General features: G+C 40.4%; 1 pseudogene; it reads right to left on the minus strand.

The window, feature by feature from the left end:
* Window positions 1-5,189: 5,189 nt before the first annotated feature.
* On the minus strand, window positions 5,190-17,021 carry LOC113196795 (trimeric intracellular cation channel type B pseudogene; annotated as a pseudogene).
* Between the last annotated feature and the right edge of the window lie 789 nt (window positions 17,022-17,810).

Below are 17,810 nucleotides of genomic sequence, written 5' to 3' on the forward strand. Positions count from 1 at the left end.
CTACTCTGCACCAAAAGTCACCTTCTGGGTGCTCAGTCTAAATGCCCCAGTCTGTATACCCAGCCTCTTCGCTGTCTCCCTGCCTCCAGCTCAGGAATACATGTTCTAAGGATGCCACTGACCCTGACCTGGGGAGACTGGTACAGGCCCTAGAGGAAGAACTGGGGAATGTTTAGGTGGAGAAATGCCCATATTCAGAGCATGGCTTAGAGAAGGGAAGTATGGACCCCAAGTGGGTACTTTCCCTGACCCCACTACTCCACCCATATGGGAGGCATGGCTGGAGGAGGGGTGGAATGTGGGGGCGGGGGGTTGTAAAGCCCCAGTCAGGGAAGTATCCCTATTGCTGGGTGGTGGGTGATGCTTGCAGGGACAGACCAGGTAAAGCTATGATAAGATCAGCCAATCTATCTTAGTAGGTTCCAACCACAGGTGGTTTCTGTTTCTTCCAGATAATACAAGCCATATTAATTGGTCCAAATTTTACCTTAATACTCCAGAGTGACCTAGAATACCACAGTAAGTGATGGATTCTGTCTTCTAGACCATGGGAAAATAAGTGGCAATAAACTTGACATTTTGCATTGAATGGACTTTTTTTTTTTAAAGAGAGAGTGAGAGAGGAGAGAGAGAGAGAGAGAGAGAGAGAGAGAGAGAGAGAGAGAATTTTTTAATATTTATTTTTTAGTTCTCGGCAGACGCAACATATTTGTTGGTATGTGGTGCTGAGGATCGAACCCGGGCCGCACACATGCCAGGCGAGCGTGCTACCGCTTGAGCCACATCCCCAGCCCGCATTGAATGGACTTTGAAGCTCTTCCTCTTCTCTTCTTTCCCTTTCTGAACAATAAAGTCCAATTCACTTTAAGTAAAGTCAAGTGAAGTAAGCAAAGTCTGCCTGAGTGAGGAAGGGAGTAAACTGTGGTGTCTGGGGCCAGAGTCCTGGGGAGGGTGAGAAAATGTTTCCACAGGAAGCTGGCCTGGCTTGGGCATCAGGGCCTGAGTGAGCAAGGAGGGACTCTGCATGGGGAGGGGGCAGGGCAGTGGCAGCAATGGAAGGCTGGGTACAGCTTGGGAACTGACAAGTGTGTCAGTATGCTAAGGACAATGGGAACAGATTTCTCACCACTGGAGAAGTGGAGAGGGTGAAAATAAGCCTGCATAAACGATGCCATTTATTTGGAACTGGAGATAACAAGATTTTCAACACACAGAGAGAGAGGTATAGACATAAAGATGTAAATGTGGATATGTATAGACGTGTACAGATGTTCTCTGTGTTAAGAGGCCTGGGGACATCAAACAGCCCAATAGCAATGAGCATATGTGGTGCCCACATTCTGATTTCTAAATCCCATTTTCCATTATGAAGAAGCAGGACAACTTGGAACAGTGGCTGATTCCAGAGCTGGAGCAGGGCATGTACAGAATGATCCTGGAAGAACCTCTTCTTGTGCCAGAGGTAGGACAGTGCTCAAAGAATAAGAACTGCCAAAGGGATGGAGCCAGCTTGAAGGGGCTCCTACTGACCAGACCTAAGACATTTTTGCACATTCAGATACATCATGATAGTGACAGAATATATAAGGCATAGTGTCAAATTGCAATCCACAGAAACATGTTGCTACAAATAAGAAAATAAGAGAGTAACTTCAAAGTTTCATTTGCATAGTATGCAAGACTTTCCTCCCATAGTACTTGTTATTTACTATGGGAGAAAAAGAATATCTTTAGAACAGGGAAGTTGGCAGGTACCACCTTAATCAAGTAATAAAGGAAACATGAGCAGTAATGAGACTAACTGAAATATACCCCATTAAAAAAACGTAAAGAAATACAGCATCACTATCACATTCCTGCAAAGAGTCACAGTTGAAGTTAAGCCATGAGGAAACATCAGACCAACCCAAACTGGAGGACATTCTAATAAATAGCCCATAATATCCAAAGTCAAGGTTGAGTCAAGGAAAAACTGTGAAATTATTCAAGACTGAAGAAACTTTAAGAGATGAACAGCTGCTTGCAATGCAAGACTTTAGGCTGACTTGTTTTGCTAAAGGATGCCTTTAAGACAAATAGCAAAAGGTAAAGGGGTTTGAGAATGAGATGGTAATAATGGGATATCATGTGGGCAAATTACTTGCAAATGAGTGAGGGAAAATAGTTGTGTACTGTAATTACAGTTTGCCTTCAAGTTTGAAATTGTTTCACATTTTTAAACCAAAATAAAACAAATATTACAAAATAGCAATAGGAATGCAGCACACTTAGAAAACAGGAAAAAATAAGTGGATTAAACTTTAAAGACAGCTTTACTTATTCTCGTGATATTGGGATGTCATACTGAAAACATTAGCACAGGAGAATACAGAAGTCAGGGAACTTCTGGAAGGTCATATTAAGGCTACAAAAATATGCTGTGCACATCAAGATTGTACATGCAACTGTAAGAATAGGGTGTGACTAAAAAGGTGAAGTAGCTCAGCTGCTTCCACCAAGAGCAGCATGTTCAGGGGTCAGTTCTCTGCTCTGGCCTCACCTATGGAAGCCAAGATAGGCTGTTCCTGGGACCCAAGTGAGGTCTCCTTTTGGGAAAAGCAATAGAGAGCATTCGTATTTTAACATAGCTTTAAGTAGGGAGTTATAATAGCAGGGGGCAATAATAATATTCTTTTGAAAGGGGGAAATAAAATTATAATATACAAGAAGTGAAACCAGGTGAACAGGCAGGGAAAATAATTAATCATTTTATTCTCTTAAGGAAAAGCAAGCAAGAGGCAGAGGATGATATATGTGAAATAGATGTTAAGTGGGCAGGATGCACTGGAGGAGGAATCTACAGCATAAAGGAAAGAAAAGTCCTCAGGATTAGGAGTAGAAATAAAAAGAGCTCTTCCAGTACACAGGAGAAACTCCATGGGTCAGCCAGTGTTTGGATAGGGGAGTACAGGCAGGGGGTATAACCTGGCAGAACAAAGGGATGGTTTGCTCTCTTGTACCCACACAACTGAGATGAGCCAAGGGAAGATGCATCTGAAGTTTGACCCAATCAAATGAGTGAGTTAGAGTCTTATTGGAACAAGTTCCACCCCTGGTTGCCAGTCTGTGAGATGGTCTCATTATGTCAATGGACTGTCATGAGGTGAACCACCAGAAATGGAAGCAAACTGTAATTACAGGCAGGACCACAGGGGATCCTGGGAGACACTCAATGGCAATTTGTTCATTAGGTGAAGGAGGAAAGAGGAAGGATTTGGCTTATTGATCCCATGTGCATCAGAGAGCTACAGGGTCCCACCTGTGCTCTTCAGAGACCGATGAGCCATGGAGTTGCCAATGCAGATGATCCTATCTGTTCTAATTCCTGGCTTCACCTATGGAAGCCAAGATAGGGTGCTCCTAGGACCCATGTGAGGTTGTCTTGAGTTCTGAACAATGAAGAAAGCCACTGCTTAGGTGAATGCCCTCCCTCCTAACCCCAGAGTGCAGGATCAACAGAGGAGAGAACTGACCCATGAACATGCTGCTCTTGGTGGAAGCAGATGAGCTACTTCACCTTTTTTGGCACACCCTGTTCTTTACAGTTGCACGTACAATCTTGATGTGCACAGTATCTCTTTGTAGCTTTTATCTGACCTTCCAGAAGTTCCCTGACTTCTGCATTCTCCTGTGCTAATGTTTTCAGTATGGCATCCCATTACCACCAGAATAAGTAAAGTTGTCTTTCTCAAGCAGGAAAATCTTCTGTTTTTCCTAAATTAGAAAACTATTTACACCTCATTTATGGTGTGGAAAGAGATCCCATAAAGTAAAGCAGCTTTCTACTAAATATGTACCATTTTCTGTGAAAATTCTGACATGCTGGGATAAACACAAAATTATTCAGAGGTCCCAATTTAATACTAAGAAAATTTAAAACATATTCAAAGATCTTTCAAATGTTTCCCTCTTCTGCCAACATTTTTGACCTGGAATATTAGTCACTTACACTTGATTTTGTGTAACTGACAAGTTCAAAGCACACTGGCAATCGTGATCTGCTTTTTCTATCTGTACCAGCATCAGCATAGAATGGTGAGGATTCTTAACACATCTCATTTGGTATTTGTTAGCTGCAAAGAGTATTCATGCACAGCCTCCTAACAGATAAAAAAAAGATGGTTTTGAAAGAATTTAAAAATTTATATTCCATTTTACAAACACACACACACACACACACATGCACACATTTACTGGTTGAAACTAATAAATGAATTCAGCAAAATTGCAGTATACAACATCAACATGCAAAAATCAGTTATGTCTATATATATATATATATATATATATATATATATATATATATAATGACCTGCCAAAATTAAGAAAAAATCCCATTTACAATAGCATTGAGAAAAATTAAATGCTTATTCAAGGACATGAAAAACTTGTACACAGAACACTATAAAATGTTGCTGAAAAAAATTAAAGAAGGCACTAGTAAGTGGAAAGACAGCAATGCTGATGGTGTGGAAGATTAATATTCTTATAATATCAATACAGCCCTAAGTTGCCTACAGACATATTTTATCTCTACCAAAATCCCAATGACATTTTTTGTAGAAAAAAAAGATAAATTCATCCAAAAATTTAGATGAAATATCAAGAAACCTTGAAAATTACCAAAACAGTCTTGAAAAAGAAGGCTCAAGTAAGAGGTTTCATACTTCCTGATTTCAAAACCTCTAAAGTTATAGTAATCAGAACAATATAGTTTTACTGACTTAGAAAAAGACATATAGACAAATGGAATAAAATAAAGAATCCAGAAATAAATTCACACATACTGTCAAATGATTTTCTACAAAGGTGCTAAGATGTTTCAATGGGGCAAAGACATTTTTTTTCAACAAATGTCCACTTGCAAAGGAATGAAATTGGACCTTGCCCTTATACTATAATTGATTAACAATAAATTAATAAGTAAAATTAACTCAAATTGATCAAGGACATAAACTTCATTGCACTGAATTTTACAATTTGCCTCCATAGCATTGTTGAACAATTTAACAACTCTTCTTTGTTTTTTTTTTTTTTTTTGGTTACCTTATATATAGTCTTTATTTCAATTCATCTACATAGAAATATTTTTCACAATCTGATAGGTAGAAAAGGTTCTTTATTTTTTGCCTTCTAGAGCCCAAGCAAATTTACCCAGTGTTCTTAGTATGTTTCCTTTTAACAATATCTGAACCATTGGTCATAGGTTTGGGGACTGATGAACTAGTGCCATTGGAAGATGATTTTGCTCCACATTTCTTACCCTACAATGAAAACTGTTGCTGCCAGCCAAAGAGCAGCCAACTCAATATATGCTCAAAAGGAGCAAGAGTCACAGAAGTCTCTGTAACCATTATGGTTATCTTTGTGGCCACAAGAAAGATGGTATAAAGGAACATAAGATTATGCTTTGATATGGTCAGATACTTGGTGTGCTGAAATGTGAAGAAGATAAGGGACCTCAGCAGGATTATCTTGGAAAGATAGGACATCTTCAGTCATTCCTCTTCTTCTGATTTCCAATCTCCTTTTATCAACTATTCAAAATTCATGATAATGATACCACCTGCACCTTGGGCCCATCCAATAGCTATCATGACTAGCCAGCCATTTTTGTAATAGCATTAGCTATTACACATGTATTAGCATGTGTGACTCCACCTACTATTTTCCAAGTTCTTTTTTTTTTTATTTTATTTTTATTGGTCGTTCATAACATTACATAGTTCTTAATACATCATATTACACGGTTTGATTCAAGTGGATTATGAACTCCCGCTTTTACCCCGTATACAAATTGCTGTATCACATCAGTTACCCTTCCATTGATTGACATATTGCCTTTCTAGTGTCTGATGTATTCTGCTGTCTGTCCTATTCTCTACTATCCCCCCTCCCCTCCCCTCCCCTCCCCTTCCCTTTTCTATCTCTACCCCTTCTACTGTAAATCATTTCTTCCATTTGTATTCTCTTGACTTACCCCTCCTTTCCTCTTATATGACATTTTGTATAACCCTGAGGATCGCCTTCCATTTCCATGCAATTTCCCTTCTCACTCCCTTTCCCTCCCACCTCTCATCCCTGTTTACTGTAAATATTCTTCTCAAGCTCTTCGTCCCTACCCTGTCCTTGTTTACACCCCTTATATCAAAGGAGTCATTTGGTATTTTTTTTTAAAGATTGACTAGCTTCACTTAGCATAATCTGCTCTAATGCCATCCATTTCCCTCCAAATTCTATGATTTTGTCATTTTTTAATGCAGAGTAATACTCCATAGTGTATAAATGCCACATTTTTTTTATCCATTCATCTATTGAAGGGCATCTAGGCTGGTTCCACAGTCTTGCTATCGTGAATTGAGCTGCTATGAACATCGATGTAGCAGTGTCCCTGTAGCATGCTCTTGTTAGGGCTTTAGGGAATAGACCGAGAAGGGGAATAGCTGGGTCAAATGGTGGTTCCATTCCCAGCTTTCCGAGAAATCTCCATACTGCTTTCCAAATTGGCTGCACCAATTTGCAGTCCCACCAGCAATGAACAAGAGTGCCCTTTTCCCCGCATCCTCTCCAGCACTTATTGTTGTTTGACTTCATAATGGCTGCCAGTCTTACTGGAGTGAGATGGTATCTTAGGGTAGTTTTGATTTGCATTTCTCTGACTGCTAGCGATGGTGAGCATTTTTTCATGTACTTGTTGATTGATTGTATGTCCTCCTCTGAGAAGTGTCTGTTCAGGTCCTTTGCCCATTTATTGATTGGGTTATTTGTTATCTTATTGTCTAATTTTTTGAGTTCTTTGTATATTCTGGTTATTAGGGCTCTATCTGAAGTGTGTGGAGTAAAGATTTGTTCCCAGGATGTAGGCTCCCTATTTATCTCTCTAATTGTTTCTTTTGCTGAGAAAAAACTTTTTAGTTTGAGTAAGTCCCATTTGTTGATTCTATTTGTTAACTCTAGTGCTATGGGTGTCCTATTGAGGAATTTGGAGCCCGATCCCACAGCGTGTAGATCATAACCAACTTTTTCTTCTATCAGATGCCGTGTCTCTGATTTAATATCAAGCTCCTTGATCCATTTTGAGTTAACTTTTGTGCACGGCGAGAGATAGGGATTCAGATTCATTTTGGTGCAAATGGATTTCCAGTTTTCCCAGCACCATTTGTTGAAGATGCTATCCTTCCTCCATTGCATGCTTTTAGCCCCTTTATCAAATATAAGATAGTTGTAGTTTTGTGGATTGGTTACTGTGTCCTCTATTCTGTACCATTGGTCCACCCGCCTGTTTTGGTACCAGTACCATGCTGTTTTTGTTACTATTGCTCTGTAGTATAGTTTGAGATCTGGTATCGCTATACCGCCTGATTCACACTTCCTGCTTAGTATTGTTTTTGCTATTCTGGGTCTTTTATTATTCCATATGAATTTCATGATTCTTTTATCTATTTCTACAAGAAATGCTGTTGGGATTTTGATTGGCATTGCATTGAACTTATAGAGAACTTTTGGTAATATCGCCATTTTGATGATGTTAGTTCTGCCTATCCATGAGCAGGGTATGTTTTTCCATCTTCTAAGGTCTTCTTCTATGTCTTTCTTTAGGGTTCTGTAATTTTCATTGTATAAATCTTTCACCTCTTTTGTTAGGTTGATTCCCAAGTATTTTATTTTTTTGGGGGATATTGTGAATGGAGTAGTTGTCCTCATTTCCGTTTCAGAGGATTTGTCGCTGATATACAGGAATGCCTTTGATTTATGCGTGTTGATCTTATATCCTGCCACTTTGCTGAATTCATTTATTAGCTCTAATAGCTTCTTTGTAGACCCTTTTGGGTCTGCTAGGTATAGAATCATATCATCTGCAAATAGTGATAATTTAAGTTCTTCTTTCCCTATTTTTATGCCTTTAATTTCTTTTGACTGTCTAATTGCTCTGGCCAGTGTTTCGAGGACTATGTTGAACAGAAGTGGTGAGAGAGGGCATCCATGTCTTGTACCAGATCTTAGAGGGAATGCCTTCAATTTTTCTCCATTCAGAATGATGCTGGCCTGTGGCTTATCATAGATTGCTTTTACAATGTTGAGGTATGATCCTGTTATCCCTAATTTTTCTAGCGTTTTGAACATAAAGGGATGCTGTACTTTGTCGAATGCTTTTTCTGCATCTATTGAGATGATCATATGGTTCCTATTTTTAAGTCTATTGATGTGGTGAATAACATTTATTGATTTCCGTATATTAAACCAGCCTTGCATCCCAGGGATGAATCCTACTTGATCATGATGTATAATTTTTTTGATATGTATTTGAATCCGATTCGCCAGAATTTTATTGAGGATTTTTGCGTCAAGGTTCACTAGAGATATTGGTCTGTAGTTTTCCTTCTTTGATGTGTCTTTGTCTGGTTTCGGAATCAGGGTGATGTTGGCCTCGTAGAATGAATTTGGAAGTTCTCCCTCTTTTTCTATTTCCTGAAATAGCTTGAAAAGTATTGGTGTTAGTTCCTCTTTAAAGGTTTTGTAAAACTCTGCTGTATACCCATCCGGTCCTGGGCTTTTCTTAGTTGGTAGTCTTTTGATGGTTTCTTCTATTTCCTCTATTGTTATTGGTCTGTTTAGGTTGTCTATTTCCTCCTGGCTCAATCTGGGCAGATCATAGGACTCAAGGAATTTATCTATGCCTTCACTATCTTCTATTTTATTGGAGTATAAGGATTCAAAGTAATTTCTGATTATCTTCTGTATTTCTGAAGTGTCTGTTGTGATATTGCCTTTTTCATCCCGTATGCTAGTAATTTGGGTTCTCTCTCTTCTTCTCTTCGTTAGCATGGCTAAGGGTCTGTCAATTTTATTTATTTTTTCAAAGAACCAGCTTTTAGTTTTGTCAATTTTTTCAATTGTTTCTTTTGTTTCAATTTCATTAATTTCAGCTCTGATTTTAATTATTTCTTGCCTTCTACTTCTTTTGCTGTTGTTTTGCTCTTCTTTCTCTAGGATTTTGAGATGAAGTATGAGATCATTTATTTGTTGTTTTTTTCTTTTTTTGAGGAATGAACTCCAAGAAATGAATTTTCCTCTTAGAACTGCTTTCAATGTGTCCCATAGATTCCGATATATTGTGTCTGTGTTTTCATTTAACTCTAGGAATTTTTTAATTTCCTCCTTGATGTCTTCTAAAACCCATTGATCACTCAGCAACCTATTGTTCATTCTCCAGGTGATGCTTGCTTTTTCCTTTCTTCTTTTATCATTGATTTTCAGTTTCATTCCATTATGATCAGATAAGATGCATGGTATTATCTCTACCCCTTTGTATTGTCTAAGAGTTGCCCTGTGACATAGTATATGGTCTATTTTTGAGAAGGTTCCATGTGCTGCTGAGAAAAAAGTGTAGCTACTTGATGTTGGGTGGTATAGTCTATATATGTCAATTAAGTCTAGATTGTTAATTGTGTTATTGAGTTCTATAGTTTCCTTATTTAACTTTTGTTTGGAAGATCTGTCCAGTGGTGAGAGAGGTGTGTTGAAGTCTCCCATGATTATTGTATGTTGGTCTATTAGACTCTTGAACTTGAGAAGAGTTTGCTTGATGAACACAGCTGCACCATTATTTGGGGCATATATATTTATGATTGTTATGTCTTGTTGGTGTATGGTTCCCTTGAGCAGTATGAAGTGTCCTTCTATATCCCTTTTGATTAGCTTTGGCTTGAAATCTATTTTATTAGATATGAGTATGGACACTCCTGCTTGTTTCCGCGGTCCATATGAGTGATATGATTTTTCCCAACCTTTCACCTTCAGTCTATGTATATCTTTTCCTATCAAATGCGTCTCCTGTAGACAGCATATTGTTGGGTCTTGTTTTTTGATCCATTCTACTAGCCTGTGTCTCTTAATTGGTGAGTTTAAGCCATTAACATTTAGGGTTATTATTGAGATATGGTTTGTTCTTCTATCCATATTTGTTTATTGATGTTACTAAACCTGATTTGTTATCCTCTTTGACTACTTTCCCCCCTTTACTGTCCTACCTCCCATTGTTGGTTTTCAATGTTATTTTCCATTTCCTCTTCCTGTAATGTTTTGCCAAGGATTTTTTGAAGAGATGGTTTTCTAGCTGCGAATTCTTTTAACTTTTGTTTATTGTGGAAGGTTTTAATTTCATCTTCTAACCTGAAGCTTAATTTTGCCGGATACACGATTCTTGGTTGGAGCCCATTGTCTTTCAGTGTTTGAAATATGTTATTCCAGGATCTTCTAGCTTTCAGAGTTTGTGTTGAGAGATCAGCTGTTATCCTGATTGGTTTACCCCTAAATGTAATCTGCTTTCTTTCTCTTGCAGCTTTTAAAATTCTCTCCATATTCTGTATGTTGGACATCTTCATTATAATGTGTCTAGGTGTGGATCTCTTATGATTTTGCACCATCGGCGTCCTGTAGGCTTCTAGGATTTGGGATTCTGTCTCAATCTTCAATTCTGGGAAGTTTTCTCGTATTATTTCACTGAATAGACTGTTTATTCCTTTGGAATGGAGCTCTGTGCCTTCCTGTATCCCAATGACTCTTAAATTTGGTCTTTTGATATTGTCCCATAATTCTTGGATGTTCTGCTCATGGTTTCTTAGCAGACTTGCTGAGCTGTCTATGTTCTTTTCCAGTTGAAATACTTTGTCTTCATTGTCTGATGTTCTCTCTTCTAAGTGATCTACTCTGCTGGTAGTATTCTCAATTGAGTTTTTAAGTTGGTTTATTGTTTCCTGCATTTCTAGAATTTCAATTTGATTGTTTTTTATTACCTCTATCTCCCTGTGAAATTGATCTTTTACTTCCTGGATTTGTTTGTCAATGTGATCTTTCATTGTCTGATTTTGCTGTCTCATGTCTTCCTTGAGACTCCAGATCATCTGAAGCATATATATCCTGAACTCTTTATCTGATATTCCATCTGTTGCAGCTATTACCTCTTCTAAAGTTGAGTTGACCTGCATTGCTTGTGGTCCTTTCTTTCCTTGTCTTTTCATACTGCTCGCGTTTCTTTCTGCTTGGTGCAACTGTTGTGTTTTGAAATTTACCCCCTATTTATTTATGTTGCTCTTGTATACTTGAAAAGTCTCCCTTGCAGGTGCGGGCGGCGGCTGTGCCCCTACTCCAATTGGGGTGACGTGTCTACCACGCTGGCGGCTCTCTGGGCCTGTTCCGGGAGTGGAAGGCGGCTCTGCTCTGTCCCTATTCCAATTGGGGTGTCGTGACTACAATGCTGGCAGGTCGCTGGGCCTGTTCCGGGCGTGGGCGGTGGGCTTGGCTGGCGGGATTCCACCTAATGGCAGTCCCTAACCTCCCTGCTTGCTAATTAATGGCTTCTCTGAGGCGCCACGCCTTCTGTAGCTGCGGGGCAGGCCGCGCGAATCAGTTGGCCTAGATCTCCGGGGTCCTGCTGCTGGCTGTTTTGATGTTGCAAGCTGTTGGAGAGTGGTGGTGTATTCTTCAGCTTTCCCGGATGGTGGCCGCTGACTGCCTGGATGGAGTGTCCGCTGTTTTGATGTTGCACTCTGAAGGAGAGTGGCGGTGTATCCTTCAGCTTTCCCGGATGGTGGCCGCTGACTGCCTCGGTGGAGTGTCCGCTGTGGGGGATGGGACTGTACCGCTTCCTTCCCCTTCTGAGATCCCGTGCTCGGCCCAAGGGTCCGTGTGGGCTTGGCTGGTGGGATTCTACCTAATGGCCTTCCCTAACCTCCCTGCTTGCCAATTAATGGCTTCACGAGGCGCCACGCCTTCTGTAGCCGCAGGGCAGGCCACGCGAATCAGTTGGCCTGGATCTCCGGGGCCCTGCTGCAGGCTGCTGGGATCCCTGGCACTCTATCACTTTGATATTTTCTGCTTGCCCCTCCCCCAGCGCTGGCTAGCCAGGTTTCGTTTTGGCTGCTACTGGGAGGAGGGGTTGGAGGTCAGGTGTCTCTGGTTTCCCCCTAGTCTTTATGGAGGCTCAGCTTGATACTCCCTCTCCCGGCAAGCCTAGGAGAGATTTTATGCGAATTCCCGCTGTCTGGGGGGTGAGCTGAATGACACCGACCTGTTTTGATGTTGCACTCTGAAGGAGAGTGGCGGTGTATCCTTCAGCTTTCCCGGATGGTGGCCGCTGACTGCCTCGGTGGAGTGTCCGCTGTGGGGGATGGGACTGTACCGCTTCCTTCCCCTTCTGAGATCCTGTGCTCGGCCCAAGGGTCCGTGTGGGCTTGGCTGGTGGGATTCCACCTAATGGCCTTCCCTAACCTCCCTGCTTGCCAATTAATGGCTTCACTGAGGCGCCACGCCTTCTGTAGCCGCAGGGCAGGCCACGCGAATCAGTTGGCCTGGATCTCCGGGGCCCTTCTGCAGGCTGCTGGGATCCCTGGCACTCTATCACTTTGAACAACTCTTCTTTGAATATGATGGTGAAAAAAAAAAAAAAACAGGCAATACAGAAAAAAATAGGTAAATTGTCTTATATCAAAATTTGAAATTTTTCCTCAGTGCAGCAGCTCATGCATGTAATCCCAAGAGCTCTGAAGGCCAAGGTAGGAGGATCACAAGTTCACAGCCAGCCTCATCAAAAGCAAGGTGCTTAGCAACTCAGTGAGACCCTGTCTCTAAAGAAAATACAAAATAGGGCTGGGGATGTGGCTCAGTGGTTGAGTGCCCCTAAGTTCAATCCCTAGTAAAAGAAAGAAAGAAAGAAAGAAAGAAAGAAAGAAAGAAAGAAAGAAAGAAAGAAAGAAAGAAAGAAAGAAAGAAAAAAGAAAGGAAGGAAGGAAGGAAGGAAGAAAGAAAGAAAGAAAGATTAAAACTTCTATGCACCAAAGAACACAATCAAAAGAATGAAAAGGCAGTTAACATAATGAGAGAAAATATTTGTATATCATAGGTCTGATAAGGGATTAATATCCAGAGTATTCAAAGAACAACAACAACAACAAAAACTAACCCAATTAGGAAATAGGCAAAGGACTTGAGTAAACATTTCAAGGAATATACATGAATCAACAACAAGTTCATACTGAGATTCTCAATATCTCTAATCATTACAGACATACAAATCAAAACCAAAATGAGATTCTACCTCAAATAAATTAGGATGATTACTATTTAAAAAAAAAGAACATAAAGTAACCAGTGCTGGTAAACATGTAGAGAAATTGTGACACTTAGCACTGTGGATGGGAATGTAAAATGGCACAGTCCCTATGGAAAACAATATGGTGATTACTTAATAAATTAAAATTGTAATTACCACATGATATAGAAATTCTACCTATGGATAAATACCCAATATAATTGAAACTAAGGTCTCAAACAGAAACTTAAATCCCCATGTGCATAACAGCATTATTTACAATAGGCAAAATGTAGAAGCAACACAAGTGTTTGGACAAGCAAAGTGTGGCATATGCATGCAGTGGAACATTATTCAGTCTTCAAAAGAAAGAAATTCGTATATACTGAAATATGGTTAGGCCTTGAGGACATTACGATAAAAAAGCCAGATTCAAATGGACAAGTACTAGATGGTTCTCTATAAGATATCTAGAATAGTTGAATTCATACAGACAGAAAGTGGGGAAAGGAAAGTTTTGTTTAATGAACACAGGTTGAGTTTGAGATGATGAAAAAGTTCTAGAATTGAACAGATATTATGGTTGTAAGATGTGAACATACTTAATGCCACTGAAATATACACATAAAAATGATTAAAATGGTAAATTTCATGTTTTGTATTTGATCACACTAAAAATTAAAATAAAATTATATTCCTTTTAATCTAGCTTTCCTTAACATGATTTTTATTGGAGGTTGGTGTGAATAACAAAACTAATTAACAGTAGTAACATGACACCCAATGCTGCCTCTGTAGGCCTTGGATTGAGGAGACTAAGGCAGAACAACTCTTATTTTTATATGTTTGTACATTTGAAGATACAGGGAGGCAGATTTTGACTCAATGGAATGATTAATATACCAAAAACAAAATCTAAACCAACATATAAAGATTAATGGAACAAAACATAAGAAACAAAGCAAATAAAGGCAAGACACTTAAGATTATCACACAATGAAAAAGGCTAAGTGGCAGGTAGCTAGAAGAGGATAAAGCAGGCTCCGGGTTCTCCTAGATTTCTATAGCACTAGGCCTCAGTCTCCAGGGGTGATAGAGACCTCCCAGATGGGTTCCTGCCTTGGGAGCAGGTTTGTTTGTGGCCCTTGAAATAAGGTCCACAGCTGCTTCCTCCCTCAGGCCAAGACACAATCTGCCTAATAATAAAGGCAACAGCATGGTCACCCTTTCTCAAACTTCACTGTGGTTAGGGGCACCTGGGTCCCCATGGGCATTGCTTAGTCCTCCCTACAGTTCAGCACCTCATAGAGTGTCTGGCCCAGAACAGATCCTCAAAAAGTAGTTCCACAATGTGATGAATTATGTACATATGTATGTATTGTTGTTGTCACCAATTTGCATACAAGAACACTGAGACTCAGAAAGGTTAAGATACAAGCCAAGGTCAGCCAGTGACAGAACCACTGTTCTAACATCTAGATCTAGCTGTCTTTCCAGGGCTCCCTCGAAGTCTTCTGTTCCTATGCAACAGGCAGAAGATCCCTTAAGGATGAAAATCAAAAGTTATTCCCTTGCCCTCCATCTTTAAAAGCTTCCCAGGCACCTTAACAGAACTCAAATGAAAGTTCTTTTGATAACCTACAAGGCTCAGCTTATGATATGCAAGTTTCCAACCTCCTCCCCAGCTCCAGCCCTAAAATGACCTCATCACATCCTGACTGCATCCTCCACCCAGCATTGTGACCTCAGGACCTGTGCACTTCCTGTGCACTCTGCCTGGAGTGGCTTCCTCCAGAATTAACAGCACCCTTCCTTCTCTAATTCACAATTCTGTTCAAACACCACCTCTTCAGCAAGGCCTCTGCTGAACACTTTATCTTAACACATCACATTTCACCATCTTCATGCATCTGAATTTATGTTATATAACAAATTGCTCACTGGGTATTTCCCTCTCTGAAGAACAGCTCAATGAATTTATATAATCTTCATATTTTAGTCACTGCATCCCTAGACTGAGTATTCAGAAAATATTTAATGAATGAATAAATGATAAATCTCTTGATTTGATTTCAAGAACAGTAATTGACTCCACCAGGTCAACCCCTTGTTAACATGAAAATTGTGCAAATTGTCCTTTGAGCATAGAAAAACCATGTCATAACAGGTTCACTGAGAACGGCATCCCTCCTCTGCACACAACACTGTATACCACACTACCCCATATACCTACTACAGACATCCCATCTGTACACACAGCACAATGCCTGATCCCTTCCTTGTCCTGTGCCATGTCTTGGTCCTTTCTTACTCAGCACCCTGGACTATCTAACAACCCAGATTCCCAGGCTTTACACCCTTGGAAAGGTGCTAAATGAATCACCCCAACCAGCTAACTGGGTCATCCCATAGGAACAGGCTGTCCCATTTCAGAACCTAGGAGATGTCTTCAGGGAGAAGTACAGGGGAAGCAGAGAGAGGAGCGCAAAGGAGTATTGGTCTCTCTCCTTCATCTCTCATCTCCCCTGGACCCAAGATTTCTCTAAAAATAAAATGCCTTTCTCACTTGCAAAGCTGCTGCCTTTGGCCAGATATAAGGAAGAGCATATCCCTAATCCAAACTCTCTGAGTGAGATGGACTTCCAAGGAGAGCTGGGGGAGTCTCTGCCCCAGGAAGCCATGAGGCAGAGTGGTGTCAAGGGATTCCTGCATCAGGCAGGTTGCAAAGCGTGAGCTCCAGGGGCACTCATGTTGCTAAAAGGCACCAGAGTTAGCTCTCTGGGGAAGGGGAACTGGCTGCAGCTGTTATTTTATATTCTACTAATTGTTGAGCACTTTAACAAAGACCCATCATCATCACACAGTAAGAAACTCTTTCCTACCTGTATCGCTTAGCTTTTGGCACACAACTAAGTATCCCAGCATTTAGTAGCTTAAAAAAACAACCATGGGCCCCACCAGTGGCACATTCCTGTAATATCAGCAGTTTAGGAGACAGAGGCAGGTGGACATAAGTTCAAAACCAGACTCAGCAACTTAGTGAGGCCTTAAGCAACTTAGTGAGACTGTCTCAAAATTAAATGTAAACGGAGCTAGGGATGGGCTCAGTAGTTAAATGCTTCTGGGTTCAATCCCCAGTACAAAATAATTTATTAGTCCATGGATTCCTGTTTTGAGCTAAGCTCATAGAAGCAGCTGGTCTCTATTCCATGTGATGGAAAGAGCACTTGCACATGTATTTGCAATCAGCAGTTTGTGGCCTTGTTCATGTTTTATAGGTGGCTGGCTATTGGCAGAGCCAGTTGGGAAAACCAGGTCATGTCACTCTCATCTAGCAGGGTAGGCAGGCTCCTTCACAGTGATGGTTCCAGAGATTTTATGAGCAACAAGAGGGCAAGTGCCAATGTCCACTTACCTCCCAAGCCTCTGCTTGCCTCACATTTACTAACACCACATTGGCCAAGTCACATCACCATGCCCAGATTGAAGAGAAAAAGCATTAACAAGAAAAAACATAGACTTCATTTCTTGAAAAACTTATGTTGAGTGGAAGTTTCAACCTGAATGGGAAGAATCTGCTACAAAGTTTACAATCTAACAAAGTGCCTATCTCAGCACAATGCCACATCCAAAAGAAACATAAGCCTAACCCCAAAGAAAGACTTTGAACTACAAAACAGCAGGAACATTTCCTAGAAACCCTTTTACCCATCCATATCCCTGAGGTCCCAAACTTCAAGGCAAATGCCAGAGCCATCTTTCTATCTTATTCCCAAATTCCCAGTCCTTACAGACTCCCTTATTTCATGTCCCTTCTCACTTCCCACCAACCTTCTGCCTTTCACATCTTTTTCTGATTTTACCTTTCTTCCCATCGATAACTCCCTTCCATTCACGAACTTAATAACAATGACAAATAGCCAGCAGCAGAGAAATGCAAGCACAAGACCTTCAGAGGGCTCAGGATGCCCACATGTCTGTCCATATTGACTTGTGTATAGTCAATGAATTCAGAAGTTCTAAATGATAAATCAACCCCTCCCTTTCTCCCTCTCCATATTTTCCTGGTCCCTCTCTGTATTTCCCCCTCTGTCTCTCCCTCCTCACTCTATGAATATATATATATATATATATATATATATATATATATATATATATATATATATATATATCCACAATCCTCCTTTCTTCTTCTCATAGTGAGCATGTTCTCTTCAAGTATTTGTTACATTAATCAAAAATATAAAACTATATTTTGAGTATTTGTAACTTCAAGTGTATGTTACAAAAAGATGTTTACACTGATTAACAAAAATATATATACCTAAAGGAGAAAGGAAATGAGGCGGGGAGCAGAAACCATCCACCTGCACAGCCCCACCTACAGATGAAGCCGACTGAGGTTTTGGAGGTTGATGGACCCTTGAGCCCATTGGAGCAGTAAATTTCCCTCCCCTTCCCAAGGGTTCTGCTGGCTCATTTTCCCACTTGTTTGCTAGCTGATGTAGCCTGAAATTGTGCTCTCTAGAGAAAATACGTCTCTGTCTCCTTTCATCTCTCTTTTTCTAATTTATTCAGCACCTGTTCACTGCAGTCCTGGGTATTCAGGCACAGTGCAGGGTTTGTAGGGGTTTGCAGGGTTTCTGTTTTCATTGACTTCCTTCTTCCTTAGACCGTCATG

This window comes from Urocitellus parryii, chromosome 13, assembly GCF_045843805.1.
Source record: "Urocitellus parryii isolate mUroPar1 chromosome 13, mUroPar1.hap1, whole genome shotgun sequence".
Classification (NCBI taxonomy): Eukaryota; Metazoa; Chordata; class Mammalia; order Rodentia; family Sciuridae; genus Urocitellus; species Urocitellus parryii.